This window comes from Pongo abelii, chromosome 23, assembly GCF_028885655.2.
Source record: "Pongo abelii isolate AG06213 chromosome 23, NHGRI_mPonAbe1-v2.0_pri, whole genome shotgun sequence".
Classification (NCBI taxonomy): Eukaryota; Metazoa; Chordata; class Mammalia; order Primates; family Hominidae; genus Pongo; species Pongo abelii.
Window position 1 is genome coordinate 52,266,233 of NC_085929.1, and position 25,340 is coordinate 52,291,572.

Below are 25,340 nucleotides of genomic sequence, written 5' to 3' on the forward strand. Positions count from 1 at the left end.
GCTGGGTGTTACAGATATTTGCCTTGCTCATTGTTGCCTCAAGGGATGGAGTTCACTCGCACTCAGATGACTTTGGTTATAGTTTTGGGAAAATGGAATGGATGGTTATGTAGCAGGTCTTTATCACGGGACCAATAATTCTCAGTGTTTTGTCTTGATGGATTGTCTCACTTCTAACCCAGCTAGGGCTTAAAGGGGAATTTGGCTCTCTCTCTGCTCCAAGATTAAAGATCTGAGTTGGGAGGGATTTCGTATCATCTAGCCTAATTTGGGTTCCTCCTTTGCCCAGAAGACAAAAGGGACTGATGATTTATTGTTTAGTGTTTACTATGTCCTTACATTGTGCTTAGTGAATTACATATATTATCAGCTTTAATCTTTGCGTCAGCCTTGCAAAGCAGGTTCTGGTAACCACATTTTAAGGAGAGGCCATCCAGTTAGTGAGGTGCAGAGCCCAGGGTAGAATTTGGATTTGTTTGCCTATTGAGTTCCCAGGCCTATACTCACTTCCCTGCCCCATGGTGAGAACTTTCCAAAAGGTTGGAGAAAAGTGTTTAAAATAGACTTCCTGAAGGACTTCAGGCTGGAGGCTGGTCAATCTGGGTCTCCTAGGCCAGCCAGGCCCCTTAGACTCCCTCCTGGTTGAAGTCTGGAGCTCTGGGGGTCCTCTCATCCTTGTTTTCTGATTCACCCATTCATCAAATATGAATGTTCGCCGGCTTGGGGATCCTTTGATGGGTAATTCAGGCAAGGTATTAATATCTTCTGTGAAGCTTCCATTCTGGCATCTTGGGACCATGCTTGCCTCTTTGAATCAGAATCTCAAAACTACTCATGACATAAATTTTCCTAAAATCTTTGTGTACTGCTTGATTCCTCTGAATTTTGAGCAAGACTCTTTCAAGCCCAGCTGTGTCTGTGTTGTCTGTGTAACTTTATCCATTGCAGTGAGTATGGTGCCCACCTGCTGGATGGCCCCGTTAAACGTGTGTGGCCCTTTCCATTTTCCAGAGCTCTTTTCATCTGCTTTAGTTTGTTGGAGCCTTATGATACCTCTGTGGAAAGGGCTGAAAAGATATTTCCACCATCATTTTCTAAATGAAGAAACCAAGGCCCAGAGACCAAGTGTGATTTAACTCAGCTAGCACTTGCTGAGTGAGAATTGCCGTGTGCTGCATGCTCTGGAGAAGACAGTCACTTTAGTGGTGGAATGACACATGTGCACTAGGAGCCGTAGCAAAAGTCCATGTGGTGAGGCCTGTCAGAGAGGAACAGGGGGGTGATGTGTCCTCTGGGCTGGCTGTGCCAGGAGCATTCCTCTCTAAGGACAGGCACTGGACTGCCAGGAGCATGGTATCAATTGGGAGGATGGTCATCTTTCTTTGAGATACTTGTCTTTGGGCAAGATTTAAGAGAATCAAGGTACCTCGCCTCAGATTGAAAATCTGCACAGAAATGTATTTTATCCCAAATTCTCATGAGTCTTTAATGCTTAAGTCTGTACACGTGATAGATGTAGTATTTCCTGAATTGTAAAGGAATTGCTAGACTTCCCTTTACCTCGTCATGGTAGGGAGGTGTCAAATCCTTACTGACTTCTATTCTTACCTTGTTTTTTTGTTCTCGACTTGTGTAGTATTTCCTTGCTACAACTGTAGTGATTAGTTTACTTCTAAACTTTTGTGGACCTAAATGGAGATTCTGTTTTGATTTCTATTGTAAGAAGCGCAAAGATACTAATGCTATAAACCTGAAGAAAGCATTCTTCAGCTTCGTCTTTGTTAGAATAAGGAATGTATGGTTTACCTTTTTCTTCCCTATTCTTCTTTTCTTCACTATTGTCAAAACCTCTTTATGTGAATCTTTATTAGAAGAAAAACCAAACATGTTTATTTCATAAAGCTAAGTGCATTTTTCAAATCGGACAGACAGATGATCTAGTTTATCTACCTTCCGCCCGCCAAGGAAATTGTATTGACTAGGATGGGCCATATGTCCGTTCTGCTAAAGGTTATGGAAATGCTGTTCAGTTTCTTCTCCTCCTCTTTCCTCCTCCCTGATATAAAATATTCCCAGCAGTCACATACTTGATGATCCCATGTCAAATATATGTGCCTATAAATCTTTTACTACAAGCATACCTTAATTTTAAAGTAAGTCTGTACTGTATGAAAAAGTTCAGCATGTAAAGACAAACTTTATTTCGCCCCTTCAGTTCTCAATTTTGAAGGCAGGTTCATTTATATACATAAAATAATCTTTGTAATACATTTTTCATTAACTTTGTGTTGCTCATCATGTTACTCCCAGCATCTAACTTGTACGTGGCACATAGTAGGCATTCAGTAAATTTTTCTAATTTTTCTTGAATGACAATTTATTTGTAAAGTAAATTGAATATTGAATGTTTACTACATATCAAGTATACTTTTAGGTTCTGAAGATATACAGCAAATAAGACACAGTTCTGTTCAAAGAGTGTAAATATTACTATACAATTTTCTGACTATATTTACAAAGACTAGTAAAGATAAATAACTTTTCAAATGAAAATTAATATTCCTCTAAATTCTGAGTCTGTAATTATTTTTGAGTCTTTTTTATGTTTGAATATATTCTAATTTACTATAATTTGCCATAGTTTTATTTGATCCAAATCATATATATTTTAGATTGTAAGAACATCTGTATTGTATAATATTTGCAAGTAATTAAAAAATATTTTTTAAATCCCAGGTTTAGGCTTTGTAGATCTGAATGCAGTTTTTTCATTAATCTTACATAAAATTTAAGACTGAATTTACAGTTGTTAAACATTCATAACATGATCAATTTTTAGTGGGTTTTTTGGTGGGGTGTACTATTTTCCACCCTTTTTGTGTCTGGTTGCGAGGAGCCAAGAACAGGCAAATTATTAACTCCTTTATTATTTCCTCCTGTCTGAAATGTTTTCAAGCAGCATATTTGTCTGTTAAATCATGAAACTGAAAAAAAAAATCTATGGCTATTTCCTAATGATTTTATTTAGGTTGTTGCTCTTAATGAGGGTTAGTACCTGTTTTGTACATCAGTACTGGCTGACTTGTCAGTTACTCAGATACTTGATCGAGTGATTGCTCTGCAGGGAAATAAATAAATGCTTAACTAATATGTGTTAGTGTTTTTCTTTTTGCAACTGTAAAATAGGCCAGGGTGGCATGGCCCTTGGTTCTCAGGCAGGGCCAGCTTCTATATTCTCAGCCTATACTAGCACTGTGTGGACTTCCCAACCTTCATACTTTCCCTGAGTGACCTTAACTTGGCCTTCAGAACTCAAGGTCACAGGTACCCTGTTGACCTGTGCAGAAACACTTTCTCTTCTACGCTCCTCACTATACTCTTCTGCCCTCTGCTCACTGCCTGACTTACACTCTACCTATAATCAGTTTCTGTGAGTAGATAGGTTATGGGTTGTTGATTCTGATGCATATTTCAGTATACGTGTGCTGTTGTTTTTGGTTTTACTTAAAAAGTGTTTAGTGTGATACACATACATAAACTGATCACCAGCAGAACTGTGACATATGAAACATTTGATTTGGGTATCACTCAATTTTACTTTAGCAACCTCCATCCCTTCTTAGTTATACCACCATTACCACCACTTTTGTCCTTGCTCCTCCCTTGATGTTTTGTCTTTCGTGAAACCCATCTCTCAAGGTCTTTCTGGATGATAATGGCTTAATTCACTCTCTTTCCCAGATATATGATTTTCCTTCTTTATAGGAACCTAACTCTCTGCCTGTCTAATTGGGGAATTCCAGGCAGGCTATTGAAAATGTCTTGGGGGGCTGGGTGCAGTGGCTCATGCTTGTAAACCCAGCAAGCACATTGAAAGGCTGAGGCAGGAGATTGTTTGAGCTCAGAAGTTGGAGACCAGCCAGACAACATAGTAAGACTCCATCTCTACAAAATGTTTAAAAATTAGCTGAGTATGTTGGTGCATGTCTGTAGTCCAGCTATTTGGGAGACTAAGGTAGGAGGATTGCTTGAGCCCAGGAGGTCGAGGCTGCAGTGCACCGTGATTGTGCCACTGTGTTCTAGCCTCGGTGAGGGTGCGAGACCCTGTTTAAAAAAAAAGAAACAGAAAATGTCTGAGCAGTGGGTTCTCCTGTCACTGACTTTTCTGTCATTGCTTGGCTTGTAACATTGGATCCACGTATGTGCTGTTCATAGAGGAACCTTACAACAGGCAGGGAGCTTATGAGACTTTAGAGTTCAGTAAACTCAGAGTTGCCCCTTAGTTGACCATCTATTAACTGTTTAAATTTGGACAAGTGTCTTAACCTTTCTGAATCTCAGCTTGTTCATGTATAAAATAGGGGCAGTTACACCTCCTTGTGGGGTTGGGAGGATTAAATGTGATCATGTATAGGAAGTATCTCATGTCTGTAATCCTAGTACTTTCAGAAGCCGAGGCAGGAGGATCACTTGAGCCCAGGAGTTTGAGACCAGCCTGGGCAACATAGTAAGACCGTTTCTCTAAAAAAATTAAAAAATTAGCCAGTGCTCCCAGGTGCTTGGAGGGCTGAGGTGGGACGGTTGATTGAGCCCAGTCGGTCGAGGCTACAGGAAGCCGTGATCATGCCACTGCACCCTAGCCTGGGCAACAGAGCGAGATTCTGTCTTTAAAAAAAAAAGGTAAGTATATAATGGATTGCCTTATGTCTCTAACTATAATACTTCAGTGTCCCTCCTCTTCCCCTCCCTGCCGGTCCCTTTGGAATTGGAAAGATCTAGTTCATTCCAGTGTCTCCCCATTATATGTATTTACATAGGAATTTGTAGACAACATTTCACAAGGATTTGCAAAATTCAAGGTAAACCTCATATTCTGCATTCTGTGTGTATTACTTTTTCTAATAGATGGGGCTTTATGGAGGAAGTAAAATGAAAACAAATATGAGAACTTTCTTTAGGATGAGAGTAATTTTGATTCTTGTCATAAATGCTTTCTGACTTGAATTTCTCTTATGTTATTATCTAGTAAAGAGCTGAAGTGTTTTCTGCATGAATTCCAAAATCTGTTCTAGCTCAATTCTGAAAGTATGTTAAGGAACTTTTAAATTACAGGGCATATGTCTTACCTCAATTGGATTGTGTGTTTTTCCTCTTGTCAGAAGCAAGTTGCACCAAATCTCAGCTTATTGATTTGAAGATTGAATGTATAGGCAAGATCTGGCTTGCTTAGAATTCCACTTCTTTGTAATGTAATCCCAGTTCAAGAAATATGTCAAAATTCATAAATCAAACTGTCACCATTAGTTTCCTGAACTTACAGTTCCTGTAACAGTAAATGAAATTAAAATTCCTATCTAGAGGAAACCTATCATGGTTGTTTGTTGCAGCTGTAAAAATTTTTTTAAAAGACTTGAAGGATGGTCTACCATTTGACTCCAAAAACCCCTTTTCTATGTCTTGTTATACAATAATTGACTTATTCTTTTCCAGGAAATGCATAACATTATTTAAAAAGAAGAATGATACTAATTATATAATTGCAATGTAACAGTGTACTGTTGTCGATTACCATTACTATTGCAAACTGACTAGGCTCCAGGCCCTTGACCTGTGCTTCATTGTGGAATACCTACCATCGCATATTCCTCCCTAGGCTTTAAGCGCCTTGAAGGCAGACACATCATATTTGCCTTAACACCTGCCATAACACTGGGTACATAGTGTAGTGAAATTAATGGACGCTGGATGACTTTCCTTGCTTTACTGGTGAGTCAAGCTTAGAGTAGTTACTTGCTTGGAGCGATAGCAGGCCAAATTCTGACTCCAGAGCCCATACTTTTCCTGTTACCATCCACTGCTTCCACTGTCACCACAAAAGGAGATGTTTGAGACTGGTCCTTTGAAATCTATGACCAAATTTGTGTGACTCCTTGGGGTGGCAGGGCATTGTATTACAACTTTTTCCACAATTCTTACTGAACTTTTTTCATTATTGTCTAATGTCTAGTGTTTTAGTAAGTGTAGTTTCTTTTTTCTTTCGTTTTCTTTTTTTCTTTTTTAAGAGGTGGGGTCTTGCTCTATTGCTCAGGCTGGAGTGCAGTGGTGTGATTATAGCTCATTTTAGCCTTGAACTCATGGGCTCAAACAATTCTCCTACCTCAGCCTCCCACATAACTGGGACTGCAGGCATGTGCCACCATGCCCGACTACTAAAAATTTTTTTTGGTAGAAAAACAGGGTCTCACTGTGTTGCCCAGGCTGGTCTCAAACTCCTGGCCTCAGGCGATCCTCCTTCCTTGACCTCCCAAAGTGCTCAGATTACAGGTTTGAGTCACCTTGCCTGGCCTGAGTATGGTTTCTTTAAGGTTCACGTTGAGGGCTACGTTTCAGGCACATGCGTATTTCCGAGAAGCATAATTTACCCCATACTGTAGACACAGAAAGGTAGACATTGGGGAAGTAGTGTGCTGCCCATGATGATTCCACAGTTTGTAAAAGTCATGAATCCAGTTTTCCTAACTGCTACTCAGTTTTCTTTACTTACGCCATATGATCAATTTTTAGATAACAGACGTTTTAATTTAATTTAATTTTATTTTTGGGAGAGGGTCTTGCTTTTGTCACCCAGGCTGGAGTGCAGTGGTGTGATCATAGCTCACCATAGTTCTTTGCTCAAGTGATCCTCCCGCCTCAGCCACCCAAGTAGCTGGTACTAGAGGTGTGTCACCACACCTGGCAAATTTTTGTGTATTTTTTGTAGAGGTGGGATTTTGCCATGTTGCCCAGGCTGGTCTTGAACTCCTGAGCTTGAGCAGTCTGTCCACCTTGGCCTCCCAAAGTGCTAGGATTACAGGTGTGAGTCACCACGCCCGGCCGACAACAGTGATTTTAAATGGATTTGTGTTTAACAGTAAAAACAATTATTTCACAGTATCCAAAAGAAGAATATCTGAGACTTAGGTGAGGGGAAAACCAGCTGTATAAACTGAGAGCTGTACCTTGTTCCTGTATGGAAGTATGGAATGTGGGAAAGATATTAGTTATTTTTAAACTCATTTTTATTACCAGACCAATTAAAATCCCACTGTGAAAAATAAGCCATAATTTTGACTATAAAATGAAAATAATTGAGGAATTGTCATATCAATATTAAAATATACTTTAAGGTTAAAATAATCAAAACAATTTACAAAAGTTTATAGGTTAGTGGAGGCGGACATAGTTTCCAAACAGACCCAGGAGAAGTTATACGAATTTACCATGTGATAAGGATAATCCAACATCCCGAGGAGAAAACGAAAGATTATTACAAAAGCTTATAAAAAACCTTATGTAAAAAGTTTTTCTCCATGATAAGAAGAGAACATGCTCCGTTCATTAGTGATTGTAGTAATTCTTTCTTCTACTTTCCTGTTTTTTTTTTGAGACGGAGTCTTGCTTTGTTGCCTAGGCTGGAGTGCAGTGGTGTGATCTCGGCTCACTGCAACATCTGCCTCCTGAGTTTAAGCGATTCTCCTGCCTCAGCCTCCTGAGTAGCTGGGATTACAGGCATGTGCCACCGTGCCTGGCTAATTATTGTATTTTTATTAGAGACGGGGTTTCACCATGTTGCCCAGGCTGGTCTTGAATTCCTGACCTCAAGTGATCCACCTGCAGCGGCCTCCCAAAGTGCTGGGATTACAGGTGTGAGCCACCATGCCCAGCCTCTTTGTTCTTCTTTTATACTTTGTACACCTCTTAACTCTTCTTTGGCCAAGATCTGGGGGCTTTAGCAATGACAATTTCAATTATACTTTCAGTTGAAAGATTTTTAAAAGTAAAACATTAGCATTGGATCTGGAGAATTTTGCTGAGATAATTAATAGCTGGGCTGGTGGTGATAGGGTTTGTGTGTTTTTGAGAGAGAGAGAGAGAGGAAGAGACAGACAGAGATGGAAATATAAAGATCATTCTTCCACTGTGTTATATGTGTTTTTTCCCCTTTAAAGGAATAGGAATTTGAATTTCCTCTCTGTTGTCAGGTGTTCTGACTTGGGTACATCAGCTCTTACTGAGTGCGTGAATGTTCACAATTTCTATGACCTATCTCAATCTCATGAAAATCTGACTGGGAAATGTCTATATATCTCCCCAGGCTTCATTTTCTCGGTTAAATGAGAAAAGTGTTCTTATTTCAAATGTTGGAAAGTAGCTCTACCTTTTTCTAAAAAAAAAAAAAATAATAAGATGGAAATGTCTGTCCCACATCTAAAACAGTTTTGATCTTTAGCATATTTAGTTTTTTTTTTTTTTCCTGGCAGCAGCTGAAAATTAAGAGGATCAAAGTTATGTTCCTATAAAAGACTTTTTTACTGTCAGTGCTTGAAGGCATTGTCTGACTCCCCCCATCCACACCTTTTAAAAGCTGATTGCTTATCTTATTCAGGTAGAATTTAACTTCATACCCATCATATTCTAATAGAACAAAAATGATACTTAGTTTCAGACTGTGGATTTTAGTTTGAATTCAAACCTACTACTATGTTGCAGTTAAAATTGGGAATATTTTTTACTCCAAATAGAAATGAACGTGCTATTTTGGCATAGTGGTAAGAGCTTGTAGTTCAATTCAACAAGTATGTGTTTGCCATATGCTGTGTATCAGCCAGTATTCTAGACACTGGGAATGCAGAAATGGATTTGGCCTAGTGTTCTCTTGAGGAATTCACAGTGTAAAGAAGGAGATAGATGTAGAAACTATCATCTCAGTATCATAGAATAAGTGGTGTGTGACAGGATTGAGAGGCAGTAGAAAAGTACCTAAGTGCTTGGTATAAATGGCTCTACTTGGAACTTCAGGAAGAACCTCCCGGATCCAGGCCTTGAAGGATGAATGAGAAAGAGTTAGGCAGTTAGAGGAGTGGGTCAGCCTTGCAGGCAGTGGGTGAGCAGGTGTGTGGGACAGTGCAGGACCCAGTGGCACCTGAGCGGTTGGGGTTGGGGTTGGGGTTGGGGCTGGGGCTGGGGCTGGGGCTGTGCCAGAGAGCTGGCCCCTTGGCTGCACGATGGGCTCTGCACTCACTGTGGGAGCTAAGGGTTAGGTCAGTTTCAGCATTAGTAGATTCCTTATTGTAACTGTCGTTTCTGAGAATTATTTTGTGGTTTTTTTTTCAGATCCACTTCTTTTTTTTTTTTTTTTTTTTGAGACAGAGTTTTGCTCTTGTTGCCAAGGCTGGAGTGCAATGGCGCAATCTCGACGCAACCTCTGCCTCCCAGGTTCAAGCGATTCTCTTCCGTCAGCCTCCCAAGTAGCTGGGATTACAGGCATGCGCCACCATGCCCAGCTAATTTTTGTATTTTTAGTAGAGATGGGGTGTCCCCGTGTTGGTCAGGGTGGTCTTGAACTCCCGACCTCAGGTAATCCATCCACCTAGGCCTCCCAAAGTGCTGGGATTACAGCGTGAGCCACCGTGCCCGGCTGATCAACTTATTTTTTTATTGTGTTGTCCATCTTTGTCTTGAGTCATTTAAGACACTTATTTTCTCTTGGAGATTGTTTTTATTTCTGGTTTTTAGGGTGTGGTTTTTCTCATTTGTTCTCTCTCATTTCCCTCTTCCCTTAACCCCTCCCCTCCTCCTCCCTACCTGCGGTTGCTTCTCCCAGTGGTTTTTTTTTCTTTTAACTTCATCTCATCTTCTTAGGAGAAACCTTTTTCTGCAGAAGTCCCATAGGTCCTGGCTGTGGACTTGTATTCACAGAGTGATTTGCTTTTGTTTTCATCTCCTTGGGTCCTAGAGGGTCCACTCACCTCTTACCAGCATTTTTTTTTGAGACGGAGTCTCGCTCTTGCCCAGGCTGGAGTGCTATGGTGTGATCTCAGCTCACTGCAACCTCCGCCTCCCGGGATTAAGCGATTCCCTTGCCTCAGCCTTCCTAGTAGCTGGGATTACAGGTGCGCACCACCACGCCCAGCTAATTTTTTGTATTTTTAGTAGAGATGTGGTTTCACTATGTTGGCCAGGATGGTCTTGAACTCCTGACTTCAGGCGATCCACCCGCCCTAGCCTCCCAAAGTGCTGGGATTACAGGTGTGAGCCACTGCGCCCATCTCAGTTTTTATATTAATATAATTTCTTGACTTGGGATTCTAGTACCACACTGACAATGTGACTCTGGATGCAGTAACTGCCTGTGATAATGGTCTTCCCTGGTCCCCCACTGAGATGTCGAAGCAACCCAAGACCTTTTTAACTGGTACACAGAGATTTTTATGAAGTGGCAGCCTGTGATGGGGTCCCATCCTAGACTAGAGTTTTTCATTACTTGTCTCTGCCCTTTGTAAGCCAAAAGCCACCTACTTGTTTGCAGTCCTGAAAACTCTAGCCTCCGGGAACCTTGTCCTGGTTGGATCCTGGATGCCTCCACTCTTGTCTGCCTCTCTGGGTTTTATTCCTGGCCTCTGAGAATGATGCTCACACTGCCCAGTGGCAGGATGCAACCTGGGTTCCTGAGCCTTATGGGGTTAAGTGCAAAAGTGAGTCCTGTCAGCTAAGCAGGAGCTGCTGAGAGATGACCCACGGAGGTGGGCTCCAGCAGCTTGGCACACGTACCTTCGTGGTGCATGGGAAATTTTGATTCAGGGGAAAAAACAGTTTAAATTATAGGATATTCTTGTTTTCTACCCAGGCAACACCTCACATGTTGACTTAACTTATGAGTCTCCCTTTCTTCATCTGTAAAGTAGAAATGATTTTACTTCCCTCATACATTTGTTGTGAGGATTAAATTACTATTGATGACAGCAGTCACAGTGACCTTCCATGAATGCCTCCTGCATGGGCTTGAGTGGGATGTTTCAGAGGTGTGTTTTGTTTTTTCTCATCCTCTTCAGAGCCTGTGCTTACTGTGTCATTCTGCCTCTCTAAGTTAAATGTGCAGGAAAGGCCTCCTCAAAGCCACTCAGTGGTGGGAGTGCTGTCTCAATAGTCCCGCAAGCCTGTAATCCCAGCACTTTGGGAGGCTGAGGCCAGCGGATCACCTGAGGTCAGGAGTTCGAGACTGGTCTGACCAACATGGTGAAACCCCGACTCTACTAAAAATACAAAAAAATTAGCCGGATATGGTGGCGCATGCCTGTAGTCCCAGCTACTTGGGAGGCTGAGGCAGGAGGATCTCTTGAACTCTGGAGGCAGAGGTTGCAGTGAGCTGAGATCATGCCACTGCACTCCAGCCTGGGCAACAGAGTGAGACTCTGTCTCAAAAAAAAAAAAAAAAAAAAGTATTGGCCCTCCTTGCAACAGGCTCTTGGGCAGGCAGCCACCATGAAGGGGTGCCAAGAGTATGAGAAGCATGAGGTCCATGCCAGTTCCTTCTCTGCCTGTGAGCTGCAAGACCGTCCTTCAACACACAGGACTGACTGGCTCTCTCTCACAAGCCACCATCCTGGTGCTCAGGAAAGCCAGGTGGCAGGGCATGGGGAAGGAGTACCACCTGTGGTCCTGTGCTGGTCACATGTGTGGCCCTCAAAGGAGATCTCCTCCAACCCTCCAAATGCTTGTTCAGGACTTCCTGTGCCTGCACAGTGCTTGTAAATCCTGCAGCAGCGGCCCATTCAGATAGTCAGAGGTGTGGCCTGATTTCTGCATGACCCTCTATCCTTCTGATATTTTCATCGTGATAGGAATTCCACTTTTAACTTTTCATTTCCTTTAGTTCAGATCTATGTCACAATGCAAACACACCTTGGAGGGGAAATGTTTTAAGCCCTCATCCTTCTTTTACATACTTGTATGGATGTATTTCTAGTTTTTCCTGAGAGCAAACTCTGATTGGGGGCCTGAAGAGACCAAGGAGGAGCAAGAAGAGGTGCGAAGGTTCTCTGGCCATTCTGCCTTCTTACTGCCGCCCAGGCTCTGCTCCTTTCCCCTTCCCTCCTCCTCGCCGCGCTAAGTTCTGGGGTTGCTTACTGTCATCAGTATCTTGTTTGTGTTTCTCATGCTACTAATAGTAATAATTTGTGTATATTTGGAAGTACCCATGTGTCTTTTGGGGGAAAGGTAATATTAACTTGGTTTCTTATATAGATTGGAAAAATAAAATTTTGAACCTTATTCAAGAACCTGAAAAGTAAACTGTTTCCAAAATGAATAATAATGACCAGAGTCACAGTAATGCAGGGTAGCATTTTATAGTGCTCACTGTGTGTCAGGTACTCTTCTGAGCCCTTGAATACATCAGTGCGTTCATCCTCATGATATTTCCTAGATGAGAACATATTATCCCCATCATAGAAATTTGTGAACTGAGGCACATCAGGGTTCAATAGCTTGCCCGAGGTCACACACAGCCAATCAAGGGTGCAACCGCATAAGAACCCAGGTGGCCTGGCCCCAGACCCATGCTCTGCACCACTACATAGCCGCCCACCCACCTCCTCCTTCTGCCATGTTTGGCACAGACTCAGCTTTGGCCAAGTCTCTGAGAGAGGTGACCACTGGGGATGCCATTAGCCAGAGTTTTCCATGTTATCGTAAATTAAGTTTAAAATGGAATTCTCTTTGTTTACCTAGACTTTTTTTTTTTTTTTTTTTTTTTTAAGAGACAAGGTTGTGCTTTCTCACCCAGGCTGGAGTGCAGTGGTGTGAACAGGCTCACTGTAGCCTTAAACTCCTGGGCTCAAGGGATCCTCCCACCTCAATCTCCTGAGTAGCTTGGACTGCAGGTGTCCACCACCATGCCTGGCTAATGTTTAAATTTTTTGTAGAGATGAGGTCTTGCTGTGTCGCCCAGGCTAATCTCGAGCCCCTGGGCTCGAGTGATCTTCCTGCCTCACCTCCCAAAGCATTGGAATTATAGGTATGAGCCACCGCACCCAGCCCCAGACCCTTTTTAAGTAATCAATATTCTGTGTACAGCCTTGAAAGACTGACATTTCCAAAAAGATATATTTATTAGAGGAAATTGTGTACCAACTTTAAGCAAGTGAATATGTATGCTTTAATCATTTGAGAAAAATGAACTATTGCGTGAAAAGAAAAGAGCTAAATATGTTGAATTTTTCCCAGTCCAGCTGAAGCTGCCCTTCAGAGTTTACTGTGGGGTGGGGGTGGGGGTGGTGATTGTCCTTTTCAGGTTGAACTTTTTGTATTATTGTACATCTTAGGTTACAAATCCTTCTACAAGCTGCACTTAGCTCATATTACTCTCAGACATTTGAATAATTGGTTTAATGTGAGACTACTTTCTGGGAATGATTCATTGGTATTTACTTGACATGTTTTAGTGATAATATTGAATATATCCACTGGAAAAATCCAAGAGGAACCTTTAAATGAAATCATTTCCATGTCAGAGTTGGGGGCAAGAGAGGGAGTTGGAGTTGAGTTCTCATCATGTGAATCCCACTCCATCAGCACGTGGAAACTGAGGAAGAGGGAAGGAGTGGAGAAGAACCAGAGGAGTGACACAGTTCCAGATGCTTTCCCAAGTGGCTGTGCCCTCCTCCTATTTGTGGAGGAATGGCTTTGGTCTGCACCTGCAGCTCTGGACGGACTGCCTGGGGCTGGGGCTGGGGCTGTGGAGGAGGACGACTGGGGAGTCTGATGGGGAGGCGGGTGGCGGGGGTGTTGACAGGAAAAATCCGACTGGCGGCCTCGGAGCAGTTCGAAGAGAGGGCGTGTCCTTTGCCAGTTGGAATTCCAACCCTGGCGACTTTCAGCCACACCCTCCTCCCTCCCCTAGCCCCACACAAAACAAAAATGCCTCAGAGCTTCAGTGTAGCTGGAGCAAAACCAGCTGATTCTAACAGTGTGGCCCAGCAGCGCCTGCTGGCTGGCAGCAGGGGCAGAAAATGCCTGAGGCGCCGAGGTGGGAGCCCAGGCTGGGATTCAGGATTTCACTGCTCCCCGTTCAAGGCCTCTGGAGAATGTTCCAAAGGGAGGTGTGGATGTTTCATTCAGTACTTTGGAGGGAGAAAGAAATGGGTTCTTTTCTCTGTATTCTCTTTAAGATAGATTTGTTCTTAATCTTGAAAAATCATTTCTAGCCATTTTAGAAAGAAAAAACATTAGTACAGTATTAGTAAATATGGATAGGATAAAAATTTTTTTACATACACATAGGATTCAATACATTTTTCATATGCTGACCTTATAAGTCAAATTGTTTTGAAATTATATTTATTAAAAATGTAATTAGAGTTATATTCATTCATGTTTGATTCTCTTTTAAGAGTTATTCTCTATTAGTACTTTTCTTACATGATTCAACTTGGACTTATTAGAGAAATAAACTCTGGCACACTTTCTCCAAACAGTCACATTCGTTTAGCCTATATTTATAAAATTGGCATTTATTGGACCTCTGCTGTGGATACTATTTACTTCTTTTGAAATTTGTAAAAGAAGAAAAAAAGTTGAGCTTTTGTGATGAGACACACAAATTCAAACTAAATTTGATGCTTCCAAAATGTATGGCAGAGACGGATGCAACTATTTGTTACCAGAACAGTGGCGTCAGGAAGCCCCGTGCAGTGGGTAGGGGACACCTGGTGCTGCCTCCACACCCTGCCCCTGCCAGCCCCCGTTGTCCTGAGCTTCCGGGGCTCCCGCCTGACGTTTGGCTCAGAGTCATCCACACTGCCCATGTCCCTTGGCTGTGGAGCAGGGCCACGGTCTCCCTGCAGGGTTGTTTGGAGTTAGCTGAGCCACCGTGTGGAAAGCACAGGTACTCGACAGACCACCAGTGCCTCCATGGAGCACCACCATTGTTACTGCAGACTTCTCTAGCCATTTAGAATCCATATGAAGACTCAGAAAAACCAGTTTTACTTTTAGGAAATTACATATTCATGGCTTGAGCTGTACCCACTGACTTTGTGCTTGGAACAAAATACATAATTCTTTTTGGTTCAAAAGATTAGATTCAAATTATTGATCATCAGAAACTGAAGTTTCCTAAGGCATATCACACGTAATTCAGGGTTGCTTTGATGTGTTATTGTGCTAATCCACAACCATGGAAGTTCCTGGTTAGTGCAATGTTTCATGCTCTGACAGCTATCTTTAAGATGTTGTTTTTGGGTTGCCAGGTGTTCATTTAAACACACTGGCCATGTGTTTGCGCACGCACATGTGCATACACATAGCCACTGCGGAGCGCCAGGAGCTGTAACTGAATGTGGACTTGATAGAGCAGTATGCGATGCTTTTGTCTTCAGGGCAAGCTCTTGATGCATAGCTTCATGTGACATCTCGTTTATAACAGCCTGAGGCATCAGTAATCTTTATAGCAAGAATTCTAGTGCTGTGTTATGCATACCAACCTTACCGTTTATTCTGCCCAGTAAATACATGGCTTTTCTGGAGTCATAAATCATGACAGTAGGAGTCATACCTGTCCAAAAAAGAAGAGATTTAAATCTTTAGAGTTAACAAGATTTAATGTAATTTAGACATTATTCTTACTTAGAAGTACCATTCTTATTTAAAGGCAGTATATCTCATATCTTTAAAGATAACTTTAGAAACTTACTGCCAGAGAAACAAATATTGATTAAGAGCACACTGTGTGCCAAGCATTCTGCGAGGTTCTGGAGAGAAGGAAGGGGAAGAAAATGTCCTCACCCTCAAGTAACTTGAAGCTTAGAGGACGATGCTAAATAGTAAAAGATTCTAGAGTCCGGGCTTAGTGGTTCACACCTGTAATCCCAACACTTTGGGAGGCTGAGGTGGGCGGATCACCTGAGGTCAGGAGTTCAAGACCAGCCTGGCTAACATGGTGAAACTCTGTCTCTACTAAAAATACAAAAAGTAGCTGGGCGTGGTGGCGCATGCCTGTAATCCCAGCTACTCGGGAGGTTGAGGCATGAGAATCACCTGAACTCGGGAGGCAGAGGTTGCAGTGAACTGAGATCGCATCACTGCACTCCAGCCTGGGCGACAGAGCAAGACTCCGTGTCAAACAAACAAACAAAAAAGATTCTAGAGCAGTCTGATCAGGGTGAGGGTTCTGTACTCTTCTTGTGCCATGAAGCAGGAGGAAAGGCCTCCTGAGGGAGCTGAGGCTGCACGAGGATGAGCAAGGTTTCGTAATGTCCTCCAGAGACCAATTTACCGAGCTGCATCAGCTCCTCCCTCCCAGCCACCCTGCCCTTCATAAGGCTCTAGTTTTGTAGGGGATGGGGTGGGACGGGGTCACACCTCAGCTGCCGGCATGAGCTAAGGAACCATATAACAGTCAGCACTGTCCACCACTTGCTTCTCTCTCTTTCTAATTTACATACAGCTAAACAGATTTTTAATGAATGGCTGATAAGTTTTGACAGATGTCTGCACCTGTGTAACTGTCACCCCAGTCAGGGTACAGAGAGCACCTCTATCCCCTCAGAAAGTTTTTTCCATGCTGGCTGTTGTGTGCCAGTGTGCCAGAGAGCATGGGACAGGGGAATGATGGCCCTAAGAAAGGAAGGAGGAACAGGGGGAATCTTGAATTACATTCTTTCCCACATGGAGATAGATTTGTGCTAATTCCACAACGTGGAACATCCTCCTTCGTTTGCTTAGACTTCCCTGGGAGCAGTAGCCCATGTACTGGTGGCCTAGCTCAACTGTGGCGTGGTTCTGGGCCTGTAAAGCCGTCTTTCCCACCTACAGATGACATTCCCTATCTTCATCATGTGCTTTTAGTCTGGTTTCCTGTGGGCCAGATGCATCTGAGAGTGTGCCCTCATTAATATGGGACTCTGTGTATGTCCAGCACATGTGGGGTTTATTCACGCACCAGTAATTATTATTCAACATCGTTCCCTTTGGTACAGCAAGCACTTTCTGAGTGCTTACCATGTGCCACTTTCTGTGAACCTCTGCAGTTCAACAGTGGAGTCAGAGGCAGTCCTTTTTCTCAAGTAGCTCATGATCTACTGTGGGAGACAGATGGCTAGATGATAGGGTGTAGTCATATCCCATTATTTCTGATACCCCAAATCTTGATCAGAAGCCTCGATCAGAAGCTAGGAAGGCTTCTGATCAAGATTGTGGTGTCAAGAATAACTAACGACGACAGCAATAGTAGTTGTTTATTGAGTGTGTCCTGTGTCCTAGGCACAGTTCTGAGTATTTGTCTCTTACCTCATTTAATGATGATACCTTTCCCATGTTGCAGATGAGGAGACTGAGGTCCAGAATGGTTAAGTAATGTACCCAAGGCCACACAGCTGTTAAGTGGCATCTAAGCTGTTAAGAAAGAAACTTTCATTTTAAGCCACTTAGATTTTTGTGGATTGTTTGTTACTGCAGCACGAACTAGCCCATCCTCACTGATAAGAGCACCAGTGTGCGGAGTGGATTCCTGAGCCAGTTAAAAGGTTGCTACAGCAGTGGAGGCCTGGTTGGAGGGTGGTGATAAGCCTGGAAATAAAAGGACATATGTGAGAGACAATGATTTGATAAAGAGTAATGAAAGAGGAAGCTTTCTTTCAGGTAGCTTATTGTGTTTCATTATTGTTGTTTTCCTTTTGGGAAAGAAGTTGAATTTTCATTGTTGCCTTATGTTTTCAAGGGTGACCTCAGTATTTTATTTTATTTTATTTTTTTGAGACGGAGTCTTGCTGTGTCGCCAGGTTGGAATGCAGTGGCTCGATCTCGGCTCATTGCAACCTCCACCTCCCAGGTTCAGGCGATTCCCCAGCCTCAGCCTCCCAAGTAGCTGGGACTTTAATGTTTTTATATTGGTGATTTTGAGCAGAGACTGTATTACCATCTAAAGCACTACAAGCTTAGCATGTAAGCTCCATGTCTCTTTGCTCCTCATTCTCTCCAGGGCCCCTGGTACAGTTCCGGGCCCACAGTGAGTGCTCTATAAACTTTTAGGGATGAACAAATGAATATTTTTAAATCTGTTCATTGTTTTCACAGTTAAACTTTTCTAAGCACTTATGTAATACTATGTTTACTTAATTTTCATTCTCACCGACCTTTATGGAAGACTAGGTGATAACTGGTTAAATTGTAATACAGTATCATAGGTATAATCTTGAAAAGGTAAAAATTAAATGTAATGAAGCATTATAATCCAGTGACTGGAACATTTTCTGCAAGCCTTTGCTCATTATTTATTTATTTTTTTATCATACACTTCTTCCCAGTTTTTGCTTAGTCCTTGTTAGCAGTTACATTAAAATCTGTTTTAAGTTCCACCTCAGGGAATATCAAAAGTTGGTTGCTTGTCCAAATGGGCCTTTAATTAAAATTTTAAAAAATTAGACCATTGTGTTAGATTTTTTAAAATGTTGGCTAAAACAGAAGAGGTTGATTTAAGTGCAGTTGGGCTGAAACTGTACTTAAATAGATTAAAGTATAATCTGGCTTTTTAAAAAAACACATCTGCCTGGGATGAAGTAGGTGTGGTCTTAACTGAAGCAGGTGAATGGACCAGATTCGCCTTTAAGAGCCTTCTGACTCCCAGGTTTTCTGATTTTTAAAAACTTCCTATTTAGTCATATGTTTTTACTTCACTTTATGGTTTAAGTGAGCCAAACAACAAAAGTTACTCACAAAAGATAGTATTTTACTTGTAACAATTACAGAAAAAGTGAAAAGCTTGACATTACAGGTAGAAAGGAAGTCAGTCTCTGTCCCCTGTGCGTTTCAGAGACTGTGTTTCTATTTATTTGCCCTTTGTCTTCCCTGACCAGCCTGCGTTTCTTTCTGGAGGTGCAGGTACCTCAGCTTATTTTTCTCTGTCTTTGCATCGCCTGACAGAGGGCCCAACTCAGGGTAGGCACTCCCGCTTCATGACTACATCTGATTTCTTATTTATCTTTGTTATGATAGATAGCAGATAAAGCAGTGGATTTCAGTCAGAAGCAGACCGCAGCAGCAGGATTCTTTCCACGGTGCATGTTCTGGCTGAGTGTTGCTGGGCTCCACCCTAGCCGAACCTGTGTCTGCACACCTGTCGTGTCTTCCTGGGAGGCTCCCAGGCATGCTCCTGTCTGGCCAGGGTGCTTCCTCCTCGCTCTCCAGCTGGCTGAAGAGAAGCTGGGCAAGAGAGTATGTGTTCAGGCCACAGGGAGAGCACAGACTCCCAGAGCATGAACCAAGGGGCTTCCAGACCTCAGGGACTGCCTCCTGGTCCCCCAGAGGCCACCTCACTCTTACTCTTGTCTCCAGGCTGGTGGCCTCACATGGCCTCAGCCATCTCTCCACATCCTCCCCTCCCTGCTGTGGAGCCCCCACTGACAGATGCCTTCCCCCTGTGTTTTGGCTCCAAATTCCAAGTGACAGTAATTGCGTGGCTTCCCTTGGGTCTGTCTCCATCCCTGTTGTAGTGCCTCACAGCCCAGACTGTGGACTGCAGAGGCGTCACCTAGGGGCTTGTCTGAGATGCAGAGTCTCAGGCTCCACCCCAGCATCCGGAATCAGACCATCCTCAGGGGATTGGAATGCACAGAAGCATTTAAGAAGCGCTTTGTAAAGCCATGGCTTCTCCTGCGCAAAGAACTGCGTGGTCCCTTTTCCTGGAGTAGGAGGCTGTGGCTACAGCATTTTCATCTGGAAGGAGGCCTAGGAAACGATGTTTCTGTGGCCTTCCTGCCCCTGCTCCCTCACCCTGGTGACTCTCAGCTGGGGGGGCTGCTGGGCAGTGTTCTGGGGGCATCTGGAGAGCTGGAGAGAGTGCCCTGGGGAGGTGGGCCTGGCGTGTTCAAGGCAGAGAAGGAAGGAACGCGGGAACTGGCTGGAGAGACTTGGAGGGCTCCTCAGAGATGAGGCTGAGTGGGAGTGAAGGTTTCGTCAAGGTTACGGAAGGCCTTTGAGTTCAAGCTGAGGCCTTTGGACTTGGCCCCTCGCTCTCTTTGCCAGGGGCGGCTCCTTGCCTGAGCCTCTGTGCTTGCGCTCCTCCCCACAGCCCCAGGTTTGCAGAGTGTGTGGCTGCTGCACCCTCAGGTGTTTGCTCATCTCCTCACAGGCCTTTCCTGCCCCTACCCGTTAAAAGTCGGACCCCACCACGCCCCCCACCTCTCTGTCCCTGCTCTTTGGGCCCTTCCTTTGCCCCAGGTTGGGCTGTTGTCTTTTTCTTTGTTCCTTCACTGCCGCAGGTCAGACTGTCTTCATATGCACGCATTTGCAGGCACATTTGTGGTTGGTTTTGTCTACTCTGCTCTTCGCAACCCTAGAATGTAAGTACAAGGAGGATAGGCAGGGACCATTTGTCTCTTCACCATTCTGGTGCTGGGAACAGCATAGCATGGTGGTGGAGTGGGCTCACTGAGTGAGCTGGTGAGCGTGGGCCGTCTTGAGGTGCCGGCTGTGTTAGGCTCTTACCCCTACCTCCCCCAGTGTCTTCCAGGCCCCCTTCTTATCTAAGGGTGCTACGTGTTATTGGAGAAAATTATAATACCTGACTTGTGAGTTCCATTCCAGAATTCGGCCAGCCAGTTTCTCCCCGGCCTCCCCGGCAGCCTCTCTGCTTCTCCCTGATCCTGCAGCGTGTGCTTGAAATCCTTCCTCACGCTGCACACTCATCTTCAATACTGCAGCATCTGACCCTGACTTCATATGCTTGCTTGCTAAGTCCAAATTCTCTGCAGGAATCATCTTCTCCTTCCCCCATCGCAGGGTAGTTCCCTCTCTGCAGGGTTAGATCCACCCCCACCCCTGAGCCCCCACCCCCACTCCCACTCAGGCAAGCCTTGTTGCCCCAGGCCCAGACCTCTCAGATTCCCTCCTGTCACACTGCCTTCCTGCTCAGCATGTGATCAGGGCACCTGGTAAGTTTCCGTGGAAGGGTTTCCCTTAGCAAGGCTTCTGTTCTATAAAATGTTTACAACTCCCCTCCCTTCCCCATGAGTTTGAGTCTCAGCTCTCAAAAGACATCTCCCTTGCGTCTGGCTAATCCAGGTTTGTTTGGCCTCGTCCTTTCAGACTTCAGAATCCAACTCGCTCTTCACGAGCCTTTGTCTTTTACCAGTGGTAGTTTCGTTGACTTTTTACCCCATCATCCTTTGTGGGTAGACTGAAGCTAAGATAGAGTTTTCTCTTTTTTGGTATCAAACCCTTGCATGCTTTGGTGAAGTGGAGCAAAGCAAAATTTGAATACCCAAAGAATTTATTCAGAACGGTGTAAAATGAGACTCTCTGGATGGAACAAATAACAACATTCCTAAACCACATGTATATTTAGTAAGCTGCGGAGTTATTGGAAATTCACAGGCACTTCTGCTCCACACACATTCTGTTGAATTCTCAGCATCAAACAGCTAGGATGTCAGTGCTGTCTGCTAGTGTCCTTGAGACCGTGGGGACATTTGTCTGTTTTAAATTGTTATGAGGTTTTTATTCTGAACCTCTTCACATCTTCAGTATATGCTCTTCATTTTTCAATCAGTTAATTCCCAACAATCATTGTCACCAGTAATCTTATATTTTACAGTTTAAAAGATTATATGATAAACTTTCCATTTTATAAATGGTAAAAATCCCTTTCAGGATTTCTGGTGAAACACTTTTGAAGAAACATACTGGTTGGAAAGCAGTGTAAAGTATGCCCCTGTGGCAACACTACCGGGAGCCAAGGAGATTGCCCTCTCATCGTGGGGCCAGTCCTAGAAGCCACTTCTTCCCCAAGGCAATGGCAGGAGGAAAGATGTGACTTAGTGTGGGGATGATAAAGATCAGGAGGTTGCAGCACATCATCATAGGAAGATACAGAGATGCTGCGAGGAGCAAGACAAGCCTGAAAGCCGCCAGGAGGGAGACAAAGCGCTAGGGAGACTTGGCAGGCTTTGTAGTAAAGCGAAACTTTGCCAGTCGTTAGAAATTAGTTTAGAGGCATTAAAATGCTGCCCAAATCTTGGAAGATAAACTTGTGCTCTGGTGAATTATTCCTCTCTCTCTCTCCCTAATTCCTAATTGCAAGAAGTTGCTTTAGAATCAGCTGGGACTGAGGGGTTGATTGAGGTGGATTTGCTCCCCTCCTCCACCTGCACCTTGGCATTACCTAAGTTCCCCCTTATTGGGTGCTCATATTTTTAGTGCAAATATTTTAAAAGCCCCTCCATGTCATAAATCACTCCTCAAATATAAATAACTTCCTGAAAATTGCAAATCTTACTCTTGCTGTTCAAAATATTGGTGGTTCTCATGAAGACCCTACTGAGATGGAAGCAGCCTACGTGAAAATTGTCCCTATTCGTACCATGTGCTTAGGTAAAAAGACTCGATTTCATTCAGATGGCATTTCTCCTTACATTAATTTACAAATTTAATATGATCCCAGTAATACCCTCAGGTTTTTTTTAAGCTAGATTAATTGATTCTAAATTTATTTAGATAAATAAAAGAGCAGTAATAGCCAGGAAATTCCCTGAAAAAGAAAAATAACAGCTAGTTCTACCAGATACTAAAAATGTTATACAGCTTCCACTGTTCAAAACAACCTGGCACTGGCACATGAAGGGGCTGACAGGCTAATGGGGCACAGTAGAAAAATCCAGAAATAGATTCAAATGTTTTTGGAAATGTAGTGTATGATAAAGCTGGCATCTCAGATCAGTGGGAGGAAAAGAAGGATTATTTAATAGAAAGTATGGGGACAAGGATATCCGCTACCTCTAGATCAGGGGTTCCCCAGTCCCTGGTCCATGGCCTATTAGGAACCAGGCCACACAGCTGAGCTCTGCGTCTAGTCAGGTCAGAGGTGGCATTAGAGTCTCACAGGAGCGTGAACTGTGCATGTGAGGGATCTAGGTTGCATGCTGTCTATGAGAATCTAATGCCTGGTGATCTGAGGTGGAACAGTTTCATCCTGAAGTCTTCCCCGCAACCCCTTTTCCCTCCCGGTCTGTGGAAAAATTGCCTTCCATGAAATCAGTCCCTGGTGCCAAAAAGGTTGGGAACTCCTCCTTTAGATAAAATTGGATTCATCCCTTATAACATACATCAGTTTGAATGAACTGTAAATGACACAGGTGTAAATGTAACAGCACCTGAACCCATGCAAGTATTAGGAGAAAACATGAATGAGTTGCATTATATAACCTCGGAGTCTGGAAGCAATAAGAGAAAAGGTTGATAAATTTAAGTACATTAAAAAAAAGTTGGATGACAAGAAGTGAATAAGCACATAAAATGATAAAGAAAAAATAGGGGAAAAGATTTGCAACTTAAATCACAAACAGAAAGCCTAATATCCGTAATACAAAGAGTTTCCAAAAATTAAAGAAAAAACCAATAGCCCTACGGAAAAATGGATAAAAGATATGAATAGACAGTTAACAGAAAAACGGAAAGGTGAAACAATGCTCAACTTTGCTCATAAAAAGAAAAATGCACATTAAACTACTCACTGAGATACCATTTTTCACCTGTTTGATATCAAATGTAGTTGGCAAGACCATAGGGCAACAAATATCTCTTGCTGTGGTGGAAATGCAAAGTGGAGCCGTCTTTGTAGATAGGAATTCGGTAGTGTCTGGTAAAATTCATATGCATTTGCTTTTTGACTCAGCAGTCTTGCTTTTAGGACCCTATCCTAGAAACTAGTTCAAGACCATTAATTGCAACATTATTTCTTATTCCAAGGTGTTAGAAACAAACCAGGTGTCCATCAGGAGGGGATTTCTGGTATGTCCATATAATGAAATACAATGCATTGTAAAAATGAATGAAGTAGACCTCTATATATTCTGCAGAGTGATCTGAGTAATGTATTATTATGTGGAAATAGCAATCGCAAAACGTTTTTATAGAATACTTTATCTTTTATGTAATACAGAGGGAGAAATATGAATATATGTACATATTCATATATTTATATACACATATGTATATAAATATACACACACACACCCCACACATTTTTTCTATATAATTTTAAAAAGAAACCATGGAAGAATAAACTAAAAACTCATTTTAAACGTGGTTAGCTTTAAGAGGAGAGGCCACGGTGGAATAGACAGGGATAGAAACTAAAATTCTTTGAGTGTGCCTGTTTTATAGAATTACTTTGAAATCAGGTATATGTTTTACTTAATTAAAAAATGAAAAAGGAAATACAAATACAATCTCTTCTTGAAAGAAAGAAAAAGAAAAAAGGGAGAGGGTTGGAGCAAGGAAGAAGGAGAAAAGGAAGGAAGGAATCTGTGTATATCTCACAGAGAGGATATTTGAACTGATTTTAAAACATCATATTTTGACGATGTAATTCTAGTGGGATATAGCCACAGAGAAATTATAAACTGCATTCTGTTAGTAGCAACGTTGGTATTGTTACTCTGAAATACACTGTGTGTATGTGTACACACTGTTTTATATGTGTGTGCTACATACTTTATTTTAGAATAGAGAAAACTGATTATGTTAAAGCTGTTAGAAAGCAAGAATTTCGCATAATAGAGATACAAAGATAAAAGCAAAGAGGTGAAGTTTAAAACCCTTAAAGTTTGAGTTGGAAATAACAGTATGAAATCATGGTTAGTGTTTTTCTTTCCAGAAAGTGCCTATTTCCTACCCTTGTTCACTGAAAAGAACTAAAATCGTTGAGCCCTGGTATCATCCAAATTGTGCTTTCTTAATACCATTTTTCTCTGTAAGGAACCAGGGCTCCTTGGAGATATGGCTGGTTCTAGGTGGGGCAGGAAATGGGGAAGGTGGACCTCGGACATACAGATGTACAAGAAAGTTGCCAAAGTCCCCCTGCAGCTATGTCACAAGGATACAAGACCCTTAAAGGGCTGTCCATTTTCCAAAGCAGGGATGGTTTGAGGATGAAAAAAAATATGCAGTGGATTGAAACACATAGAAAACACAACTGGTTTGTGTAAAAAACACAAAAATCCCATAGTTCGTTAATGATGCTAAGAATGTATGCAGTAAGTAAAATTGTGTGAAGTTTTCTTGCTAAAACAAATTAATTGCAATCAAATCAAACCTCTAGATCTAACTGTCAGTTTAGAGAAGATACAGGCATGAAAGAGAAGGGCGTGTTAAAGAAAACGTAGTCACCAAATCCAGAGGGCATTAAAAAAAATTTACAGGACAAACAGCCAGCTTGCTCAGTGACAGATGGCTTGAAAGGAGTGGGGGAGGAACATACCTTTACAGATTAAAACGATTTAGGAGGCACAGCAAGCAGATGCTCTGTGTTGACTTTGTTGGAGTGCTGATTTGAACAAACCAGTTGTAAAGGACATTTTTGAGATGTTCATGGAGAGATGTCCATGGATATTTGAACATGGACTGGCTCTTAGGTAATATTAAGAAATTGTAATTAATCTTTCTAGGCAAAACAATGACAATCTGGTTATTTTTGTTAAGGTGCTATCTGTTAGAAATACCAAGGTATTAGCTGGTGAAATGAGTCG

At 42.6% G+C, this 25,340-nt stretch overlaps 1 protein-coding gene across 5 annotated transcripts in view; it reads left to right on the top strand.

The window, feature by feature from the left end:
- Positions 1–25,340, top strand: part of ATXN10 (ataxin 10) — a 170,732-nt gene that overhangs the window by 70,069 nt on the left and 75,323 nt on the right.